We start from the raw sequence: 23,948 nt of genomic DNA on the forward strand, positions 1-23,948 counted from the left end.
AGTAAATTTTGCTCACATTTTAAGATTATATGGCTGAATGTGACATGAAATGCCATATGTCTACAGAGATTTCTCACCAGACTGCTGTTGTGTTTGCGATAAGGAGGGACAAGGCTGAATCCAGCTTCTCATTCGCAGCTTCTTATTGACTCTATCCAGTCCACCTTAAAAACCTCAAGGTTTCCGTTTATCAGCTTTTTATTTCCGCTCAAGAGAACACGCTGAGCAAGGGCTTATTATTGCGGTTCTGGCGCCATCTTGAGGATGACAACGTTAATTGTCTTTGGCCGCCGACGAGCTCTCGGAAATTGTAAATATTTGAATATAGGAACTATTCTTGCTGACAACGCAGTGGCGCAGTGGGTAGCACGTTCGCCTCACAGCAAGAAGGTTGCTGGTTCGAACCTCGGCTCCGTTGGCGTTTCTGTGTGGAGTTTGCATGTTCTCCCTGCGTTCGCATGGGTTTTCTCCAGGTACTCTGGTTTCCCCCACAGTCCAAAGACATGCGGTACAGGTGAATTGGGTAGGCTAAATTGTCCGTAGAGTATGAGTGTGTGTGTGTATGTGTGGATGTTTCCCAGAGATGGGTTGCGACTGGAAGTGCATCCGCTGCGTAAAAACTTGCTGGATAAAGGCTGATTTATACTTCATGCTACAGCGCTGACGCATAGCCCTTCGTCATGGCCGTCGGCGTCACTGACGTGCATCTCTCAAAAAATGTAACTACACGTCGCAACGACGCGTAGCGTAAGCTCTGTGATTGGTCGGCTTGGTAGCACTGACGAGTCTGGGCGGGACCGAGAGCCGCGCGAATGGCGCGAGCGATTGTTTACAAGTGTGGAGTCCCGTGAAGGAGCTCCGGATGGAAAGTTTTGTTCTGTGTTTACCTCATAGTTAAAGTTGTTGCACGTCTGCCGGTTCCTGCCTCAAAATGAGCGAGTTTGAGCCACTTGTACATCCCGAAAGTGTTTAGGAAAAGCAAAAAAGCAGAGAAGAAACTCGACACAGAGGAACATTAACACCTCACTGCCCACTAGCGTTTCGGAAGTGTTAATGCAGACCGACAGAGACAGCGCGCAGAAGTATAAATGCACAGCCACGCGCGTTGCCTGCGCCGTGAGTTACGCCGGTCACTTGACGCAGAAGTATAAATCAGGCTCAAGTTGGCGGTACATTCCGCTGTGGCGACCCCAGATTAATAAAGGGACAAAGCCGACAAGAAAATGAATGAATGAATGAATGAATGAACTATTCTGGCAAATAAATTGCATAGTTGAAATCTAAAAAACTACATCCTCAACTAAAAAAAGCCTCAAAATCCTTTTTTTGTCTGACCGCAGTGATATTAGTCAAACTGTAGTGTCTGCTTGTTGCTGGCTGTATGTGGGCGGAGTAATATACAAAGGGCAAAGAGCCTGTACGGATGCTGACATTACTTAAATATATCACGGCTATCAGCCAATCAGATTCAAGATCCAGACAGAACTGTTGTATAAAAGTGCATATCTCACCAAAGTGAAAATGTTTTCGTAAGTTGGAAATACAATTCAAGTAAAAGTTATGTTTTTACTATCAGAAAGTCATGTTTTTATGAAGGTCTAAGAAAAAGAAGGGAACGCTGAAATGTATTTGGTCAATTTGACTTATGGTCATTCAGCATAGAAATATTTAGAAATGCTGTGTACATGGGTTTTATTTGAACAAAGTTCTTAAATTACAGCATTTACTGCTGATCATCAATGAATAATAACTCACCCCTGATTAAGACCACACATACAAATAAAATAAATCTCAGAACACATGAAACTGCAAAAGCACACCGTCAAGGGCACGCCAAATCAACAGGCATGATAAAACCCTTTGAATAACGCCACGGTGGCCAATCAGAAAGGATAAAACAGCGGACACGCTGACATTTTCTAAACATCTTCACCCTGGACGTAGTTCAGAAAGATTCAGTTTTAACTAACTAAATAAAAAACTGTCAACAGTGTTTACATGTAGACAAATAGCTAAACCATGTACAAAATAATATATAAAACTGGCCTGAATAAACTAAGAGTGTCTATGAAACTTAATTTTAAGCTCTGATTGTACGCACAAACTCACACAAAAATTTGCACACATGCATGTCATGGTGGCGCAGTGGATCGCCTCACAGCAAGAAGGTGGCTGGTTTGAGCCTCGGCTGGGCTAGTTGGCATTTCTGTGGGGAGTTTGCATGTTCTCCCCATGTTCGTGTGGGTTTCCTCCGGGTGCTCTGGTTTCCCTCAAAGTCCAAACACATGCGCTATAGATGAATTGGAAAGGCTAAATTGTCCGTAGTGTGTGTGTGTGTGTGTGTGTGTGTGTGTGTGTGTGTGTGTGTCTCTGTCTGTCCATCTGTCTGTGTGTATGAGTATGTATGGATGTTTCCCAGTGATGGGTTGCAGCTGGAAGGGCATCCGCTGTGTAAAACATATACTGAATAAGTTAGCAGTTCATTCCGCTGTGGCGACCCCAGATTAATAAAGGGACTAAGCCAAAAAGAAAATGAAAGAATGAATGAATGAACGTGCACAAAAGAAGATATTTTGAAGAAAGCCTTTGACTTCCACAGTATTTGTTTTTCTTGCTATGGATGTCAGTGGTTACAGGTTTCCAACATTCTTCAAAATATCTTCTTTTGTGATTATAGAAAAGCGTAAAGGTTTGGACAAGTAAATGATAAAATATTCATTCTGGTGTCTCTTTAAACTCAACGACCGAATTTGACCTGCTTTTTCTTTTATTTCTGAACATGTTTAGAGTGCACTTTTCTATCGGACAGTCAAGTTCCCCCTTAAAAAAAAGTGACTTTTTAAAGCAGGCATATTGAAGGAGAGTCTCCGTCTGTCAGCTCAAGATGACGGCATTTGCATGAACATCAGCTTTGCTTTGCCGCTAATGGAAACCCTTCAAGGTGGCATTTTGGCTGCCCAGCGCTTGCCATCCTTCAGTGGTGTTGAGATTCATGTTGACAGGCTATTAGAGGCGCAGGCTGAGGGGGAGGACCAGATGTAAAGATGCCGTAGGGAATGATTGTTTATGGGGGATTGACCTTCTCCACCTCTCCTCATATCAAGAGCAGGAAATGATCTTCTTATTTCTGCCGGTTATTAATTAAGAGCTCTGAGATCAAGCTCACGCTGTATTTGGTATCAGATGTTATCGTCTCAGACTTAAGATGTCATCTGTTAGTGATGTGCCCATGCAAATGCCGCGTGTCTGCATGTAAGTAATTGTAATTGGGGTTTTGGAGGGCATCATGGGATATGTTATTATCGGTGAAGGGCATCCGAGACACTATAAATGGTAATAATAATAAAAATCGCTGCCAAATGCTGGCTATTCTTTTAACAGACATGTAAGTTGTAATTATTTCATTTATTTCTTTTTATTTATAAGGTTAATTATTTCTCAAATTAATTACATGATTTATGATTTTAATGATGTTTTTGCATTTATTAATTTTTAATTATTATTAGGGGCAGACATAATCTTAAATAAATATATATTAATTAATTACAGTATGTGTGCCAAATGCCAGCTGTTCTGCCATAGAAATTGAAGTTGTAATCATTCAATTTATTTATTTTTATTTAAACGCTAAATTATTTGTAAAATTATTATTACATGATTTATTACATGATTTAACCCTAAACAAGTATTGTTATAATTAATTTATCGTTTCTTTCAAGTATGTTTTTATTTTTTAGTTTGTAATAAGGACAGAAATAATCTTTACACACACACACACACACACACACACACACACACACACACACACACACACACACACACACACACACACACACACACACACACACACACACACACACATATATATATATATATATATATATATATATATATATATATATATATATATATATATATATATATCGTTTATGTATTTATTATTTTTTTAATGGCCAGAAATAACCTTAAATATTGTTTTTATGAATTTATGATTTTTTTTTAATTATATATTTATTTTTTATGTTATATTAGGGGCAGAAATAACCTTAAATAAATTTTAATAAATAGTGGCATAAATAACCTTAAATATGGAATTTCTGACTTTTTTTAAAATATGTATTTATTATAAACTTGTAATACATATTTTTATGAATTTAAGATTTTTGTTTTCATGTATGCCAAATGCCAGATATTGCAATATAAATGTAAGTTGTAATTATTTAATTCATTTATTTTATTTAAAGGCTCAATTATTTGTAAAATTATTATTACATGACTTATGATTTTTGTATTTATTTAAAAAAATACAATAGTGGCCAAAATAACCTTATATAAATATTGTTTTAATGAATTTATCTTTTTTTTTTCAAGTATATATATATTTTTTTAAGTTTGTAAGAGTGACAGAAATAAACCTAAATAGATATTTAAATATATATATTTTTTCCGTTTACGTATATATATAGGCGTTCCCAGGCCAGCCGAGTGACATTGTCCCTCCAGTGTTACCTGGGTCTTCCCCAAGGCCTCCTCCCGGTGGGACATGCCTGGAACACCTCCCTAGTTAGGCGTCCAGGAGGCACCCGAAACAGATGCCTGACCCATCTCAGTTAACGTCTCTCGATGTGGAGGAGCAGCGGCTCTACTCCGAGCTCCTGCCGGGTGTCAGAGCTCCTCACCCCATCCATAAGAGTGCGCCCTGCCACCCTTTGAAGGAAACTCATTTCAGCCGCTTGTATCAAAGTTCTTGTCCTTTCAGTTATGACCCAAAGCTCATGACCATAGGTGAGAGTAGGAACATAGATTGACTAGTAAATCGAGAGCTTTGCCTTTCAGCTCAGCTCCTTCTTCACCAAAACGCCAAAATCACCAAAATCACCAAAACGGACCGGTAAGCCCGTAGTTTATAGTTAAAGTAGTTTATAATTTAATTTAATCATTTATTGCAGTGATTTTAATGATGAATTTTCATTCCTCCAGTCTTCAGAGTCACATGATCCTTCAGAAATCACTTAAATTATTACTATTATTATTATTATTATTATTATTACTGTTATTATTATTATTACTATTATTATTATTATTATTAATGGTAATAGCAATAATATCAATAATGACAGTAGTAATAACTTCATTTGAAACTGCATACAATAAGAAAGCAGGTATTTACAACTGTAAAAAAATTTTAACAAATTTTTACACTTAATAAATACTGCCTTGATGAACAGAATAATATATATATAAAAAAAATAAAATAAACATAAAAAAATAACTAAAACTGACCCCAAACTTTAGTGTACAGTATATATTGCACTCTCTACCAGGATAATGATAATTATTGTACAGCCCCTACTTCTGATTTCAAGAGTTTCTAAACACTGCGATCACGAGCAGGTTTCCAGATTGAGAATGGGGAATGTTCTATAAACAGTGATGTTCGCTGTAATTTGTCTTAATTCAGTGGCAATTCATTCCAGGGTTTCATCAAACATCATAAGAGGCGGCAAAATGAAGGAAAAAAAAAAAAGAATTAAAGCTGCAAGCAGCGATGATAGGGACCTCGCACCCGGGCTCACCGCCGCCCGGTGACCTTACGATGACAGAGAACAGCGAACAATATTAATTTAAGCCAATATATAAAAAAAATCTAAGATAATCACAGATTTATGCCAAACTTCCTCCTGTCAGCAGGTGGCGCTATAACTGTGACTTAAGATTGGCATGTAGATGTCTTCCGGAGAGGAATCTTATCAACCATGTGAAGTTTCAGGCACATGGGACATTGTGTGGCTGAGTTATAAGCCAAACTACCTTCTGCCAGCAGGTGGCGTTATGACTGACTCAATATTGTTATGTGGATGTGTTCAGGAGCGGACTTTTATCAACCATGTGAAGTTTCAGGCAGATCAGAGATAGTGTGGAGATTGTTTTTTAAGACAAACTACATTCTGCCAGCAGGTGGCGCTATGAAAGACTCAATATTATTATGTAGTTGTGTTTAGGAGAGGACTTTCATCAACCATGTGACATTTTAGGCAGATCTGACATTGTGTGGCCGAGTTACAAGCCAAAATTCCTTCTGCCAGCAGGTGGCGCTATGACTCTGACTCAATATTACTATGTAGATGTGCTCAAGAGAGGACTTTCATCAACCATTTGAAGTTTCAGGCAGATCGGACATTGTGTGGCCGAGTTACAAGCCAAACTATCTTCTGCCAGCAGGTGGCGCTATGACTGACTCAATATTGTTATGTAGATGTGTTCAGGAGAGGACTTTTATCAATCATGTGAAGTTTCAGGCAGATCAGACATTGTGTGGTTGAGTTATAAGAAATTCCTGTTCCATGGCGAAGCGTTGAGGTTTGTCATGCCACCACAGACATGCCCCTTTGCAAAAACTCTAGATCTTTACAATATATCATCGCTAGAGCTTTCAGATGACACCACTCTATTTTGGTGCTGATACGGAAAAGTTTGTGGGAGGAGTTTGTTACAGTGTCAAACATGACATTTCCTGTGGCCAGCAGGTGGCACTATAACTGTAACTGGATATCGGCACGTAAACCTGTTCAGGTCAGGACTGTTATTAAAAGTGTGAATTTTGAGGCAGATCGAATAATGCATCCCTGAGTTATAAAGACTTCCTGTTTTATCGCGAATCATCAAAGTTTGCGAGGCCGCCACGGACACGCCCATCGATGAAAACTCTAAAGCTTCGCAATTTAACATCACCAAGGCTTTAAGATGACAAAACCCAATTTTGGTGTTTATCAGATAAAATCCCTAGGAGGAGTTCGTTAAAATACAACGCCTGAAAATGGCAAAAGCGCCACTTTTTCGCCACAGGAAGTTAAAAATATCCGACTTCCTGTTGGGTTTGAGATATGGCTCCAAGAGACTTTTTCGTATGTTTTGCCATGTTTGAGGTGTGTGCCAATTTTTGTGCATGTGCGTGATTCGTAGATCAGGGGCTCGTCCGTTTAATTTTTCTAGGTGGCGCTGTCGAGTCATTTTGCCACGCCCACTTCAATATTGTTATGTGGATGTGTTCAAGAGATGACGTTTATCAACCATGTGAAGTTTCAGGCAGATCGGACATTGTGTGGTTGAGTTATAAGGACTTCCTGTTCCATGGCGAAGCGTTGAGGTTTGTCATACCGCCACGGACACACCCCTCTGCGAAAACTCTAGATCTTCACAATATATCATCGCTAGAGCTTTCAGATGACACCACTCAATTTTGGTGCTGATACGATAAAATTTGTGGGAGGAGTTTGTTACTCCGTAAATCCTGTCATTTCCTGTGGCCAGCAGGTGGCGCTGTAACTGTATCTGGATATTAGCATGTAAACGTGTTCAGGTCAGGACGCTTATCAAGCGTGTGGATTTTGAGGCAGATCGGGTAATGCATGCCTGAGTTATAACGACTTCCTCTTTTGTGGCGAATCGTCAAAGTTTGCGAGGCCGCCACGGACACGCCCATCGATGAAAACTCTAAAGCTTCGCAATTTAACATCGCCAAGGCCTTTAGATGACAAAACCCAATTTTGGTGTTGATCGGATAAAATCCCTAGAAGGAGTTCGTTAAAATACAACGCCTGGAAATGGCAAAAACGCCACTTTTTCGCCGCAGGAAGTTAAAAATATCCGACTTCCTGTTGGGTTTGAGATATGGCTCCAAGAGACTTTTTGGTATGTTTTGGCATGTTTGAGGTGTGTGCCAATTTTCATGCATGTGCGTGATTCGTATATCGGGGGCTCGTCCGTTTAATTTTTCTAGGTGGCGCTGTCGAGTCATTTTGCCACGCCCACTTCCGAAACCCATAACAAACGTAAATTTTCGCCACTTCTGAGGCGTGTGCAAAGTTTCGTGAGTTTTCGGGCATGTTTAGCCCCTCAAAACCGCGATTCATTCCGCGGAAGAAGAAGAAGAAGAAGAAGAAGAAGAAGAATTAAAGCTGCAAGCAGCGATGATAGGGACCTCGCACCCGGGCTCACCGCCGCCCGGTGGCCTCAGGATGACAGAGAACAGCGAACAACATTAATTTAAGCCGATATATATAAATAACCAGAGAAAAATCACAGATTTATGCCGAACTTCCTCCTGTCAGCAGGTGGCGCTATAATTGTGACTAAAGATTTTTATGTAGATGCCTTCAGTAGAAGAGTCTTATCAACCGTGTGATTTTTCAGGCAGATCGGACATTGTGTGGCTGAGTTATAAGCCAAACTACCTTCTGCCAGCAGGTGGCGCTATGACTGACTCAATTATGTTATGTGGATGTGTTCAGGAGAGGAATTTAATCAACCATTTGAAGTTTCAGGCAGATCAGACATTGTGTGGCTGAGTTATAAGCCAAACTACATTCTGCCAGCAGGTGGCACTATGACAGATTCAATATTGGCTTTTAAATGTCTTCAGAAGAGGAATTTAATCAACCATGTGTAGTTTCAGGCAGATCAGACATTGTGTGGTTAAGTTATAAGGTAAAATTCCTTCTGTCAGCAGGTGGCGCTATGACTGTGACTCAATATAGGTATGGGGATATGTTCAAGAGAAGAATTTAATCAACCATGTGAAGTTTCAGGCAGATCGGACATTGTGTGGTTGAGGTATAAGGACTTCCTGTTTCATGGCGAAGCGTTGAGGTTTGTCATGCCACCACATACACGCCCCTCCGCAAAAACTCTAGATCTTCACAATATATATCATCGCTTGAGCTTTCAGATAACAACCAACCAAATTTAGTGCTGATACGAAAAAAATTTGTGGGAGGAGTTTATTACTCTGTAAATCATGTAATTTCCTGTGGCCAGCAGGTGGCGCTATAGCTGTATCTGGATATTGGCATGTAAATGTGTTCTGGTCTAGACTCTTATTAAACGTGTGAATTTTGAGGCAGATCTGATAATGCATGCCTGAGTTATAATGACGTCCGGTTTTGTGGCGAATCATCAAAGTTTGCGTGGCCGCCACGGACACGCCCATCGACAAAAACTCTAAAGCTTCGCAATTTATCATCGCCAAGGCCTTTAGATGATAAAACCCAATTTTGGTGTTGATCGGATAAAATCCCTAGGAGGAGTTCGTTAAAATACAACGCCTGGAAATGGCAAAAAAGCCACTTTTTCGCCACAGGAAGTTAAAAATATTCGACTTCCTGTTGGGTTTGAGATATGGTTCCAAGAGACTTTTTCGTATGTTTTGCCATGTTTGAGGTGTGTGCCAATTTTTGTGCATGTGCATGATTCGTAGATCGGGGGCTCGTCCGTTTAATTTTTCTAGGTGGCGCTGTCGAGTCATTTTGCCACGCCCACTTCAATATTGTTATGTGGATGTGTTCAAGAGATGACGTTTATCAACCATGTGAAGTTTCAGGCAGATCGGACATTGTGTGGTTGAGTTATAAGGACTTCCTATTCCATGGCGAAGCGTTGAGGTTTGTCATACCGCCACGGACACGCCCCTCTGCGAAAACTCTAGATCTTCACAATATAACATCGCTAGAGCTTTCAGATAACACCACTTAATTTTGGTGTTGATACGATAAAATTTGTGGGAGGAGTTTATAACTCCGTAAATCATGTCATTTCCTGTGCCCAGCAGGTGGCGCTGTAACTGTATCTGGATATCGGCATGTAAACATGTTCAGGTCAGGACGCTTATCAAGCGCGTGAATTTTGAGGCAGATCTGATAATGCATGCCTGAGTTATAACGACTTCCTCTTTTGTGGCGAATCGTCAAAGTTTGCGAGGCCGCCACGGACACGCCCATCGATGAAAACTCTAAAGCTTCGCAATTTAACATCGCCAAGGCCTTTAGATGACAAACCCCAATTTTGGTGTCGATCGGATAAATTCCCTAGGAGGAGTTCGTTAAAATACAACGCCTGGAAATGGCAAAAACGCCACTTTTTCGCCGCAGGAAGTTAAAAATATCTGACTTCCTGTTGGGTTTGAGATATGGCTCCAAGAGACTTTTTCGTATGTTTTGGCATGTTTGAGGTGTGTGCCAATTTTCGTGCATGTGCGTGATTCGTGGATCGGGGGCTCGTCCGTTTAATTTTTCTAGGTGGCGCTGTCGAGTCATTTTGCCACGCCCACTTCCGAAGCCCATAATAAACGTAAATTTTCGCCACTTCTGAGGCGTGTGCAAAGTTTCGTGAGTTTTCGGGCATGTTTAGCCCCTCAAAACCGCGATTCATTCCGCGGAAGAAGAAGAAGAAGAAGAAGAAGAATAATAAACGGAGCAATTCCAATAGGGCCTACGCACCGTTTCGGTGCTCGGTCCCTAATAATAATAAACAGAGCAATTCCAATAGGGCCTACGCACCGTTTCGGTGCTCGGTCCCTAATAAGACTGCAAAGACACCCGGTGCTGCTCTGCCTGTAATTACAGCTATTGATGAAAGGCAAAAAGCACTTACATGTAATTATGGAGCTTTTGGAAGCAACAGCTGTTGTCACGAGCAAGCCGGAGCGATGCATGGAAAAGACAAACCGTCACAATGATGAGTTATGTCACTGAGCTATTGTGTTTCTTTCTGAGGTTTTTTAATGTTGTTTTATGCTTTAATCATTGCTTATTGCTATGTAACTGCAAGAGGCTGATCTGAAGAAATCTCAAAGATCTGTAACAGAACTCATTTTTAGGGGGAGAGTGGGGACGGTTGCAACAAGGAGGAGTTGCAACAAGACTCATTCCCCCATTCAAGAATGAGCTACAGCAGGGGTGTCAAACTCAATTCCTGGAGGGCCGAAGCCCTGCACAGTTTAGTTCCAACCCTGCTCCAACACACTTACCTGTAGGTTTCAAACAAGCCTGAAGGACTCAATTAGTTTGATCAGGTGTGTTTAATTAGGGTTGGAACTAAACTGCAGAGCTGCGGCCCTTTTGGAACTGAGTTTGACACCTGTGAGCTACAGCAATGATCTTCATGCTACATATTCTCAGTCAGACCCTTCAATCTGAAAGAAATCAGCCATATGTGTAATTTTTAGGGGGAGAGTTGGAACGGTTGCAACTAAGGGTAATTACAACAAGATTTATCCCTCCATTCAGGAATGAGCTAGAGCAGGGGTCACCAATCTCATTCCTGGAGGTCCGGTGCCCAGCAGGGTTTACCCCTAACTTGCCTCAACACACCTGCCTGGGTGTTTCAAGACCTTGATTAGCTTGTTCAGGTGTGTTTGATTAGGGCTGGAGCTAAAATCTGCAAAACACCGGACCTCCAGGAACAAGTTTGGTGATCCCTGAGCTACTGCAATGATATTCATGCTACATGTTCTCAGTTAGACCCTTCAATCTGAGGGAAATCAGCCATATGTGACCATTCACACCATCATCAAATTTGCAGATGACACCACAGTGATTGATCTATATAAGTCACGTCTGATACCAAATGATCAACCAGAGTCTAGTTAGTATTTGTTGTTCCTAAAACTTGGACAGGCAACAAGACTTTTGTTATGTAGTGTAGAATAGATAGAATTTCATATCAAAAATGGTATTGAACATTTTTCAGTGTTCCTCTAACGACATATGTTAACTTTAAATTACAATTTCACACCAACTTCAACACATGGTTAAATTCAAATTCACCATAAGATCAAATCTGTTTTACATTCAAAATTTTAATAAAATTCGATTGTAGACGTGTCTCATCTGGGACCAATTGGATAAAACAAAATCTAATAAAATAAAATAAAATAAAATACTAAAGGTAAATGAATTTATAAATGCATTTAGTTTTTCTTTAATGGTGGTTATTATTATTATTTTTATTATTATTTTATTATTATAATTTTATATTATTATTTGTATTGCATTATTATTGTTGTATATTATTATTGTATATTATTATATTATGATTATTTTATATTATTATTGTATATTATTATTTTATATTATTATATTATGATTATTTTATATTATTATTGTATATTATTATTATTATTTTAAATTATTATAATTATTAAGATTATTATAAGTAGTAGTAGTAGTAGTAGTAGTATTAAATGATATATAAAACAAGAATTAAAAAATGTGTTAATCTCTAAATACAATTAAATGCATTCAAGTCAAATTTAAGTTGTATGTAAGTGGTGAAGAAGTCAAACAACTGTATTGATTGTTCTGCTGTTTCTGATTTGTTTTTGTTTTCTTTTTGCAGTGATGAGGAGCATAATCATTTTACAGCTGAAACTTAATAATATTACAAAATTACTATGCATGTTGCACTGTATTTGGTCAGTAATTCATTCATTCATTTTCTTTTCAGCTTAGTCCCTTTATAAATCAAGGGTCGCCACAGCAGAATGAATCGCCAACTTATCCAGCATACAGTTGAAGTCAGAATTATTAGCCCCCTTCGATTTTAAATATTTTCCAAATGATGTTTAACAGAGCAAGAACATTTTCACAGTATGTCTGATAATATTTTTTCTTCTTGAGAAAGTCTAATTTGTTTTATTTCGGCTAGAATAAAAGCAGTTTTGAATCTTTTATGAACCATTTTAGGGACAAAATTATTAGCCCCTTTAAGCTATATTTTTTCTCTATAATCTACAGAACAAACCACTGTTATACAATAGCTTGCCTAATTCCCCTAACCTGCCTAGTTAACCTAATTAACCTAGTTAAGCCTTTAAATGTCACTTTAAGCTGTATAGAAGTGTCTTGAAAAATATCTAGTCAAAAATTATTTACAGCCATCATGGTAAAGGTAAATAAATCAGTTATTAGAAATGAGTTATTAAAATTGTTATGTTTAGAAATGTTTTGAAAAAAATCTTCCCTCCGTTAAACAGAAATTGGGGAAAAAATAAACAAGTGGTCTAATAATTTAGGGGGGCTAATAATTCTGACTTCAACTGTATGTTTTATGCAGCAGATGTCCTTCTAACCGAAACCCAACACTGGGAAACACACATACACTCTTGCATTCACACACATACTCTACAGCAGGCGTGTCCAAACTACGGCCCGCGGGCCATCTGCGGCCCGCAATCAGTTTTCTATCTATCTATCTATCTATCAAATATTTTTTCTTCTGGAGAAAGACTTATTTGTTGTATTTCGGCTAGAATAAAAGCGGTTTAATTTTTTTATGAACTATTTAGGGTCAAAATTATTAGCCCCTTAAGTCTTCAGAACAAACCATTGTAATAAAATAACTTGCCTAATTACCTTAACTTGTAACTTGATTAACCTAGTTAAGTCTTTAAATGTCACTTAAAGCTGTATAGAAGTGTCTTAAAAATATCTAGTCAAATATTATTTACTGTCATCATGGCAAAGATAAAATAAATCAGTTATTAGAAATGAGTTACTAAAACTAATATGTTTAGAAAAAAATCTTCTCTCCGTTAAACAAAAATTGGGGAAAAAATAAACGGGGGCTAACAATTCTGACTTCAACTGTATATATATATATATATATATATATATATATATATATATATATATATATATATATATATATATATATATGCGTGTCTGTGTGATGTGTGTAAAATTTGGCCCGCGACAACGTTGTTTTTTTTGCATCTGGCCCTCGGCCCAAAAAGTTTGGACACCCCTGCTCTACAGCCAATTTAGCTTATTAAATTCACGTAGCGCATGTGTTTGGAATGTGGGGGAAACCGGTTGCAGTAATTCCTCATAAATAATTATGTAAAATCAGACTTTACTTACCTTAGTGCTGGACGAGTACGACCAATGAATCCATTTCCCGGTCACACATTTTACACACACTTTAACAGCAGGATTCATCTTTCCTTGGTCTGAGCTTCATGTTTTCCATGTGCATTTCTGGTCAGGAGCTCATAGCTGCACATGAGCAGGACACTGAATCACATATACAGCCCATACAAAACAGAATGATGCATGTACCTCATTTCACTCTTCCTCCTCAGCTCATTTAATTCCTCTTCCTCTCTCTCGTGGGCTCTCGAGCTGCGCATCCCAGTTCTTGTTTGCCTGCTTTGATTAAGATGGAAATCAATCACTGCAATAGTGAATAATACAGCCAAACAATGCTCTATAAGAGCCAGACTTCACATTTAGGTGAGATGATACAGGCAAAAGCATGCATTTTTCATGCACTTCCCAATTCTGGCTTTTCATAAAGAGCTTTTCTAAGAGAAAGAAAACATCAAAAAGATTTCTTTTATACCACTTTATTGTTTAGAATATGCAGAGTACTATAACAATTCATATTTTCAAAGGCCGTTTTCGCAAAATGAGATTTTTTCTTCTGTAATGAGGCATTCATCTCCAGTTAAGCACCTACAGACACCAAGCTTCACAGTTTTATTCATACACTAACCGGCCACTTTATTAGGTACACCTGTCCAACTGTTCGTTAACACAAATTTTTATTTAACCAATCACATGGCAGCAACTCAATGCATTTAGGCATGTAGACATGGTCAAGACGATCTGCTGCAGTTGAAACCGAGCATCAGAATGGGCAGGAAAGGGGATTTAAGTGACTTTGAACGTGTCATGGTTGTTGGTGAATGAAGCTCTGCACAAGACTTTTGGCCAGCGGAGAAATTAAAATGGTCGTGCCCAACTGAGTCTGGTTCCCTCAAGGTTTTTTTTCCTCACTCCCATCAGGTGAAGTTTTTTTTCCCTCTCCGCTGTCGCCACTGCCTCGCATGGTTCTGGATTGGTAGAGCTACGCATCGATGAATTGGCTCTTCAGTGTTTGAACTCTCAGTAATGATTAAATCACACTGAACTGAGCTAAACTGAACTGAACTGAACTTAAACACTAAAACCTGAACCACACTGTTCCAGTTACTATGACCATTTATGTGAAGCTGCTTTGACACAATCTACATTGTAAAAGCGCTATACAAATAAAGCTAAAAGCTGAATTGAATTGAATTGGTGCTGGTTTGAATATTACAGAAACTGCTGATCTACAGGGATTTTCCATGCACAATCATCACAGCCACAGAGGGTTTTCGAGCATGAACCACCTCATGCCACTGTATCTCAATTGGGTTCAGGTCAGGACTTTGACCAGGCCATTCTAAAGTTTTCTTTTTGTTTTTCCTTAGCCATTCAGAAATGAATTTGCTGGTGTACTTTGTACCATTGTCCTGCTGCAGAACTCAAGTTTGGTCAGACAGATGGTCGGACATACTCCTTCAAGATATTTTGATACACGGCAAAATTCATGGTTTCACTTGTCTTCCAGGTCCTGAAGCAGGAAACAATGAATTCCCCATGGATAAAATTAAGCCCTGACCACTTTTTTTTCATCTAAAAGGTCATTTGACATCGCAATGTGAAAGAAAAGAGTATAATTTTGTATCAGGGCCTGAAGGTGGCATCAACAACATGAAAGCGTGGATCAATCATGCCTTATATCAGCAGTTCAGGCTAGTGGTCTAATGGTGGTAAGGATATTTTGTTGGCACACTTTGGACCCATTAGTAGCAATTGAGCATCGTGTCAACGCCACAGCCTACTTGAGTATTGTTGCTGACCATGTCCATTCTTTTATGACCACAGTACACCCATCTTCTGATGGCTACTTCCAGCAGGATAACGCGCCATGTCATGAAGCGTGAATCATCTCAGAGTGGGTTCTTAAACATAACCGAGTTCACTGTACTCAAATGGCCTCCACAGCTACCAGACCTCAATCCCATAGAGCACCTTTTACATCATGGATCTTTAATAGCTTTAATAGATGCACCTGTACTTTACCTTAGTATTTTGTTTGTAGTAACAATAGCAAAGACAGCAGTCTCTCCCTCCTAACCAGCTCACAAAAAGTGTCTAAACTAAATACAGCTGAGGCAAATTGAATAACAGAAGAAAAGGAACAGTCAAGACTCCTGAGAGCATTTCTGAGAGAGGAATTAGCTTTGTGACAGATTGAAAACACAAAGCACTTATTATATACAAGTGTCCATAGGCTTGTGCTGTGTACTTTGGAGGTATCAGAGGAAAACTGCATTGTAATCCTAACAAACGTCATTTCCAGAGACAAAGCAGAAATGCACACACAGCTGAACATCCAGCGGAGATTATGGACGCTGTTCTGAGACTGACTGACACACACACACAAACCAAACAAACCCATTTTTCTCTCATCTCTATCCAAAATCAGGTGCAAGAATCTGTGAAGGCTCTAAAATTTGACACTTCATGTTGGCTCGTCATTTATCTCTTTGGTTGTAAATCCAAGTTTAAATCAAACAGAAGACCGGAAGACATGCTATCTATGGAAACATGTGGATTACAAAATGCAGGGAGGATATTTAGTGACATCCAATGCCTTTACACACACAAACACTCACTGGCCACTTTATTAGGTACACCTGTCCAACTGCTCGATAATGCAAATTTCTAATCAGCCAATTACATAGCAGCAACTCACTGCATTTAGGGGTGTAGACATGGGCTGTTTCTCAATTACAAGAATGCAGAGAACAGACTTGTGTTCTTGTGGAGACCGGTCTTGCCAGGTATCCTCGGAAGAACGAACTCAGGAGACCGCGAGGGCAGAGAGAACGCGTCCTTTGAGAATTGAGATGCTGCGTTCTTCCTGATGGTCACATGACCTTCACGTGTTTTAAATGGTAAGTTATTAAAACATTACAGCCTTCATACAAGGATTTATTGTTTTTCCCCTTTTCAAAATATATACTTTGCATAAAAAACATTATAAATCTATGTTGCACAATATAAATAAAACAGATTTAATACGAATTTCAGTAAACAAACAACCTTAATGTGTTTATTCCTTTATTCAGATGTCCATGGTAATGTTTACTTTCACCATTTCATTTAGGGAAACTCCTGAGGTAAATAAGTGATATCTCTGAACTTTAATAATAAATTTTAATAAAACGCAGCGCTTCCCACCTCCAGTCGCAATGACTTCTGGGACTTCCAGAGCGAGTTCGGTGCTCAAGTCTGCATCGTTGCGTCCTCGATATCAAGATCACATCCGGGAAGTTTTAACCGTCCTCCGTACTTGCGGTCTTGAGTATTGGAACTGAACTTGGGCAGCTGATGATGACGTTGCACAAGAACACGAGGACGCAAGACCGCTGAAGAACGCATATTGAGAAACAAGCATGGTCAAGATGATCTGCTGAAGTTCAAACCGAGCATCAGAATGGGGAAGAAAGGGGATCTAAGTGACTTTGAATGTGGCATGGTTGTTGGTGCCAGACAGGCTGGTCTGAGTATTTGAGAAACTGCTGATCTACAGGGATTTTCATGCAGAACCATCTCTAGGGTTTACAGAGAATAGTCAGAAAAAGAGAAAATATCCAGTGAGCGGCAGTTCTGTAGGTGCAAATGTCTTGCTGATGCCAGAGGTCAGAGGAGAATGGCCTGACTGGTTCCAGCTGATAGAAAGGCAACAGTAACTTAAATAAGCGCTCGTTACCACCGAGGTGCAGAAGAGCATCTCTGAACACACAACACGCCCAACCTAGAGGCAGATAAGCTACAGCAGCAGAAGACCACACCGGGTGCCACTCCTGTCAGCTAAATGGTCTCCACAGTCACCAGAATTCAATTCAATACAGCAACTTGTTGTGGTGGAGCAGGAGATTCGCATCATGGATGTGCAGCTGACAAATCTGCAGCAACTGTGTGATGCTATCATGTCAATATGGACCAGCATCGCTGATGAATTTTTTCAGTACTTTGTTGAACCTATGTCATGAACGATTAAAGCAGTTCTGAAGGCAATAGGAGGTCCAGATACATTCTGCACACGTACACAGTCACACACGCACACATTCACACACAGAGACACATGCACACACATATACAGTAGACACGCACATGCCAACATATACACATGCACACAACCATTCTGAGGGTTTGATCAGCACACTCATTTACATTTAGTCATTTAGCAGATGCTTTTATTAAAAGCGACTTACAAATGAGGACAAGGATGCCATTTAACTCTAATTCAACTATAAGAGCAACAATGAATAAGAGCTGTAGGAAAGTTTCAGGTATGTTCAATTCAATTCAATTCAGCTTTATTTGTATAGCGCTTTTACAATGTAGATTGTGTCAAAGCAGCTTCACATAAATGGTCATAGTAACTGGAACAGTGTGGTTCAGTTTTTAGTGTTTAAGTTCAGTTCAGTTTAGCTCAGTTCAGTGTGGTTTAAAGTCATTACTGAGAGTCCAAACACTGAAGAGCAAATTCATCGATGCGTAGCTCTACCGATCCTGAACCATGCATGCCAGAGGCGACAGCAGGAGGGAAAAAAAAACTTCACTGATGGGATGTACGTAAAGTGTAAGAAGCAAAACAATTTTTTTTTTTACAGTTAGCGGTAGAACCAGAGAGGCAATTGCAGATAAGCAAGGGAAGTGGAGACTAAATAGTTGAGTTTTTAGTCAATTCTTGAAGACACTCATGTTATAGACTGACAGATGAAGAAGAGAAAGACATGATGAAACCTGTCCGATAGACAGCAGATAGAGGTGAAAAAAAGAGAACCACAACAAACAGAGGCATACACAACAACAAAGAAAAACTTCTAAATAAAATAAATGCGCTATAGATGAATTGAATATACTTAATTAATGAGTGTGAATGAGTGTCCATGAATGTTTCCCAGTACTGGATTGCAGCTAAAAAGGTATCCGCAGCATAAAACATATGCAGGAATAGTTGGTGGTTCATTCCGCTGTGGCAAACCCTAATAAATTAGGAACTCAGGCGAAGGAAAATTAATGAATGAATGAATGACAAAAAAAATCCTTGATATTCCAGACTGATCTCATGAGGAAACGTAAATATTAACATTTTGTCAATTTAGTGCAGTGGTCACCAAACTTGTTCCTGGAGGGCCGGTGTCCTGCAGATTTTAGCTCCAACCCTAATCAAACAAACCTGAACAAGCTAATCAAGGTCTTAATAGGTATACTTGAAACATGCAGACAGGTGTGTTGAGGCGAGTTTGTGCTAAACCTTGCAGGGACACCGGCCCTCCAGGAACGAGATTGGTGACCCCTGATTTAGTGGCTAATTTGTATGAATTCTTATGGGTTCAGTGATGCAACAATGTACTAATTTTACAATTAATTTTTATATTTACATTTTTACAATCCAATTGCCATTAGGGGATGAATAAATTGTGCTAAAATGTAAAAATGAGATCGTACAGATTCATACAAATTAAAAAAGTAATCAAAAAGATATTTTATGACTTGGGCATCAAAAAAAATGTAAAATTCTCTGACTTCAATCATGATATTCCTAAAATCCCATGACCCGTGGGAACCCTGGATGTTGTGCATATCTGAAAATAAACTATAGCCACTAGAGTCAGAGCAGACTCAATATTAGTGCATTTTTTATTTATTTATGTGGATATGATGAGTAATTCTCGGCCTTCATCTGATGGATTTAGGGTCCGCACACTGCTTTATGATGACTTTCAAACATTAATCTCCCCAAATCCTTTTGCAATAGCTCTAAATTAGGTTTTAACCCCATAGGCATCTCCCCATGTGATGGCTGTGCTCTCAGAGAGTTTGACTTTGGTCACTGCGAGCGGTCACCGCTGTAAAAGAGCGCCTGTATATTTTGGAAATGCTCCATTTGGAGTCATTGCTTATAAAAGACGCTCTCTTTAAAGCCGCTGCCTTTCAAACACAGTGCAAGCTATTGTTCTCGGGATGGATTTATTCACTTTTTAGAGATACGCTGGAACAGTTATTCTCTGCGGGTTATCGAGCGGCCCATTTTGACAAACGCATGCAGTTCACGTCGCATAGGACCCCCTTAATCTTTATATTACCTTCACTTCTGTTAAATAAGTCTATGTTCTTCTGCATTTTCATTTGCAAAGTGTCTGAATTTAAGACAAACAGCTTTATTTCTGAGTTTTTGTGAGTTTATTTTTATGAACGGCCTGCTGGGAAACTCTAGCTATGGATGTCCAATCAACTGGTCACTTTTTAACTTCATTTTTTGCACTCGACCAGTAAGATTCATTTGTCTTTTTAATAAAAACAGGCATGTTTAATTACACCGGCTGATTAGAAAAGATTACTGTTTGGGTGGAGCTCATAAAACCTGTCAGGAACAAATGCCGTCATATTTCTTCTCTAAATTAAAACACTGAAAATTAGAAATTAATTTTTATATAAAGGGATATTAGTGCTGTTACAGTATACTCTTATACATTCATATATTCATTTTCCTTCGGGCTTAGTCTCTTTTCATCAGAGGTCGCCACAGCGGAATGAACTGTCAACCTATCCAGCCAGCCTGATCTCACGAGAAAACGTAAGTATTTTACGTTTTGCCAGTTTAGTGGCTAATTCGTACGAATTCGTTCGAGTTCAGTCGTACGAAATGGTACGATTTTAAAAAGGAGGCTAAATGAAAAAGTTACGAATTGCCGTGAGATTGTGTTGATCCAGCATATGTTTTGCACAGCGGATGTCCTTCCAGCTGTAACCCAGTAATGGAAAACACCCATACACTCTCATTCACACACATACACTAGATTCAATTTAGGATATTCAATTCACCTATAGCACATGTGTTTGGACTGTGGGGGAAACCAGAGCACCTGAAAGAAACACCAACAAAGGGAGAACATGCAAACTCCACACAGAAATGCCAACCGGCCCAGCCGGGACTCGAACCAGAAACCTTCTTGGTGTTAGGCGACAGTGCAACCCACTGAGCCACCGTGTCGCCCTGCTATTATATTCTTACATTCATTCATTCATTTTCTTTTCGGCTTAGTCCCTTTATTAATCCGGGGTCGCCACAGTGTAATGAACTGCCAACTTATGCAGCATATGTTTTATGCGGATGCTCGTCCAGCTGCAACCCATCTCTGGGAAACAGACACTCAATGACACTCATACACAACCGACAATTTAGCATACCCAGTTCACCTGTACTGCATGTCTTTGGACTGTGGGGGTAACCGGAGCACCCAGAGGAAACCCACGTGAACGCCGGGAGAACATGCAAACTAAACAAAGAAACAACAACTGACCCAGCCGAGGCTCAAACCAGCGACCTACTTGCTGTGAGGTGACAGCACTACCTACTGCGCCAACGCGTTGCCCATTCTTATACATATAAATGTTTGTTTATTTACATTTAATTAAAAATATATTTTCAAATATTAGTATAACATTAGTAAAAAATTATTAAATATTAAAATCAAACATCAACAGGTTGAATCCAAGATTAGAGTCTATTTGAATTATGGCAATATAGAAAACGCATATAAATAAAAAATAAATAGCAAATAAATAGTCCAAACATATTGTTATTGTTTTCTATTTTTTTATGCAATTTAATTGTTTTTTTATGTATTTAGAGGGAATTAAATGCCTTTTTATGCAGTTCATATTAAGTTTGTCACTGAAAAAAAACACACAAAATAAACAAACAAATTTCAATACAAAAATCATTCTCTAATCATCATGAAAAGCAGAAAAAAAATATTCATTTTGTTTCATAAATTAATGGGAAAAATTAATTTTATTACTTTTATTAGTTTTAGCAATTAATAAAATAAATATTTGTTTATATATACACATATATACAGTTGAAGTCAAAATTGTTAGCCCCCTGAGTTAGTAGCCCCTTTGTTTATTTTTTCCCCTCATTTTCTGTTTAACGGAGAAAAGATTTTTTTCAACACATTTCTAAACATAATAGTTTTAATAACTCATTTCTAATAACTGATTTATATTATTTTTGCCATGATGACAGTCAATAATATTTTAGATATTTCATATTTTTCAAGACACTTCTATACAGCTTAAAGTGACATTTAAAGGCTTAATTAGGTTAACTTGGCAGGTTAGGGTTATTAGGCAAGTTATTGAATAACGATAGTTTGTTCTGTAGACTAATAACAAAAAACAAAAAAAAGGTTTAAAAAAAAAGCTGCTAAAAATTTTGACCTTAAAATGGTGTAAAAAATGTAAAACTGCTGTTATTTTAGCCGAAATAAAACAAATAAGACTTTCTCCAGAAGAAAAAACATTATCAGACAAACTGTGAAAATTTCCTTCCTCTGTTAAACATCATTTGGGAAATATTTTAAAAAGAAAACACTGTTCAAAGGGGGGGTGGGGGGGGGCTAATAATTCTGACTTCAACTGCATATAAACACACATTCACTGGCCACTTTATTAGGTACACCTTACTGGTACCAGATTGGATTCTCTTTTGCCTTTAGAAATGCTTTAATCCTTTTTGGCATAGATTGAACAAGGTGCTGGAAATATTCCTCAGAGATTTTGGTTCATATTGACATGATAGCATCACACAGTTGCTGCAGATTTGTCGTCTGCACATCCATGATGCAAATCTCCCGTTCCACCACATCCCAAAAGGTGCTCTATTGGATTGAGCTCTGCTGACTGTAAAGGCCATTTGAGTACAGTGAACTAACTGTCATGTTAAAGAAACCAGACTGAGATGATTCACGCTTTATGATGTGAAGCCATCAGATAACGAATACACTGTGGTCAGAAAGTATAAATAAACATTAAATATACAACTTTAATTATGTTTTAATTAGATGGCAAATAGATGAAATTCTATGATATGCATACGTTTTCCACTACACCTGATTTACATCACCGCATTCCCTTGTCAAACAATGATAATCCAAATATTGACGGAATGATTACATTTTATTACATAGAAACTAAATTAGCATGCACAGAAATAAAGCAACCTATCTGAGTCAATGATTGACTCTCGTGCAAGGTGATGGGCCTATGGTGTGTCTTGGCTCAGTATCATGTCTTCAACAGTGGTGATATTTTCAACAGTACGGGCAGTGCGTGGATGACCACTCCCCGACACACAAGATACTCAACCACTGTGATAAATTTTCGCCAACATGTTATCCAATCCACCTTTTGTCCAGTTTTAGTCAGAAATTCATGAAGAAAATGTGAAGACCTTTTAGTTCGCGTAAACCCTTTATCAAACTCTAATCTTCATTCAAAAACAGCATTTTTATTTAAGCCTTACGCAGCTAAAAATAAATAAGTCATCATTACATCATTGCCATTGGAAACTAATGCACAGATTGCACTGTTATTCCTGACCAAAATGTAGTACAAACAAACAAACAAACAAATAAATAAATATGTGCTTAGTTTCAATGGGATATAGAGCTTTATGTTTGTGATATTACAATTTAGGTTATTAACTTTTTTCATCTGTTTATTTATTTATTTATTTATTTTTTGTATTTCATACAATTACTGTACATTTCTGCAGCGCTTTGCCATTTATCATTCTCGAAAAAGAAAAAAAAAGCAGTGCATACTTATTGATTTTAGCACATAAATCTGACAAGCGCCCAGTGGAGGTGAGCTGGGATTTTTGATCTGCTCCTCATCTATTTTTATCTGTGCTGTCCTCGAGAATAAACTCAGAGGCTTGTGTTTCCATATGCTTCTGTGTTTAATTCATCCTCCAAAGTGACAGTAATTGCTGGACTCACGCGTGTGTGGCGAACAGGAGCTCCAGCCGATCTGTTAATTTACATCTGTGTGGAGTTGAAGTCCAGATGAGGAACATCCAGATGAAGCTCTGAGGAGTAGAACATGTGCTTTATCCCACTGCTGATGCTCAGATTTGCTGTGGAACAACAAGGTTATTTTAGTAAATCAAAATTAAAATACTTTTAAAAAAATGTCAAATTTACAATCAAAAAAAAAAAAAAAGGCAGATGTGGTTGTCAGAAATTAACCCTTTAAAATACAATAGCAATGTAAAAGAAATTTCAGAAAGAAAAACAAAAAATGTAGATGCACTTGCCAGAATTAAACTGCTAAAAGTTAAGTAGTAATGTAAATACAAATAAAAACAATGGCAGATGTGGTTGCCAGAATTTAACCTTTAAAAAAATACAGCAGGAATGTAAAAGAAATAAAAAA

The 23,948-nt window shown here is 38.4% G+C and overlaps 2 protein-coding genes across 3 annotated transcripts in view; both read right to left on the reverse strand.

Moving 5' to 3' along the window:
- golim4a (golgi integral membrane protein 4a) overlaps nt 1-23,948 on the reverse strand; it is an 836,478-nt gene that overhangs the window by 38,841 nt on the left and 773,689 nt on the right. The window lies entirely within an intron of this gene.
- LOC137488247 (uncharacterized) overlaps nt 12,171-23,948 on the reverse strand; it is a 75,349-nt gene continuing 63,571 nt past the window's right edge. Inside the window, exons 7-9 of the mRNA XM_087292963.1 lie at nt 23,513-23,649; nt 13,580-13,982; nt 12,171-12,959 (exon numbers count right to left, since the gene is read on the reverse strand). The gene's annotated coding sequence lies outside the window, so the exon portion shown is untranslated. The remainder of the gene's footprint in view (nt 12,960-13,579; nt 13,983-23,512; nt 23,650-23,948) is intronic.

Source organism: Danio rerio, chromosome 18, assembly GCF_052040795.2.
Source record: "Danio rerio strain M-AB ecotype USA chromosome 18, GRCz13ab, whole genome shotgun sequence".
NCBI classification, from domain to species: domain Eukaryota; kingdom Metazoa; phylum Chordata; class Actinopteri; order Cypriniformes; family Danionidae; genus Danio; species Danio rerio.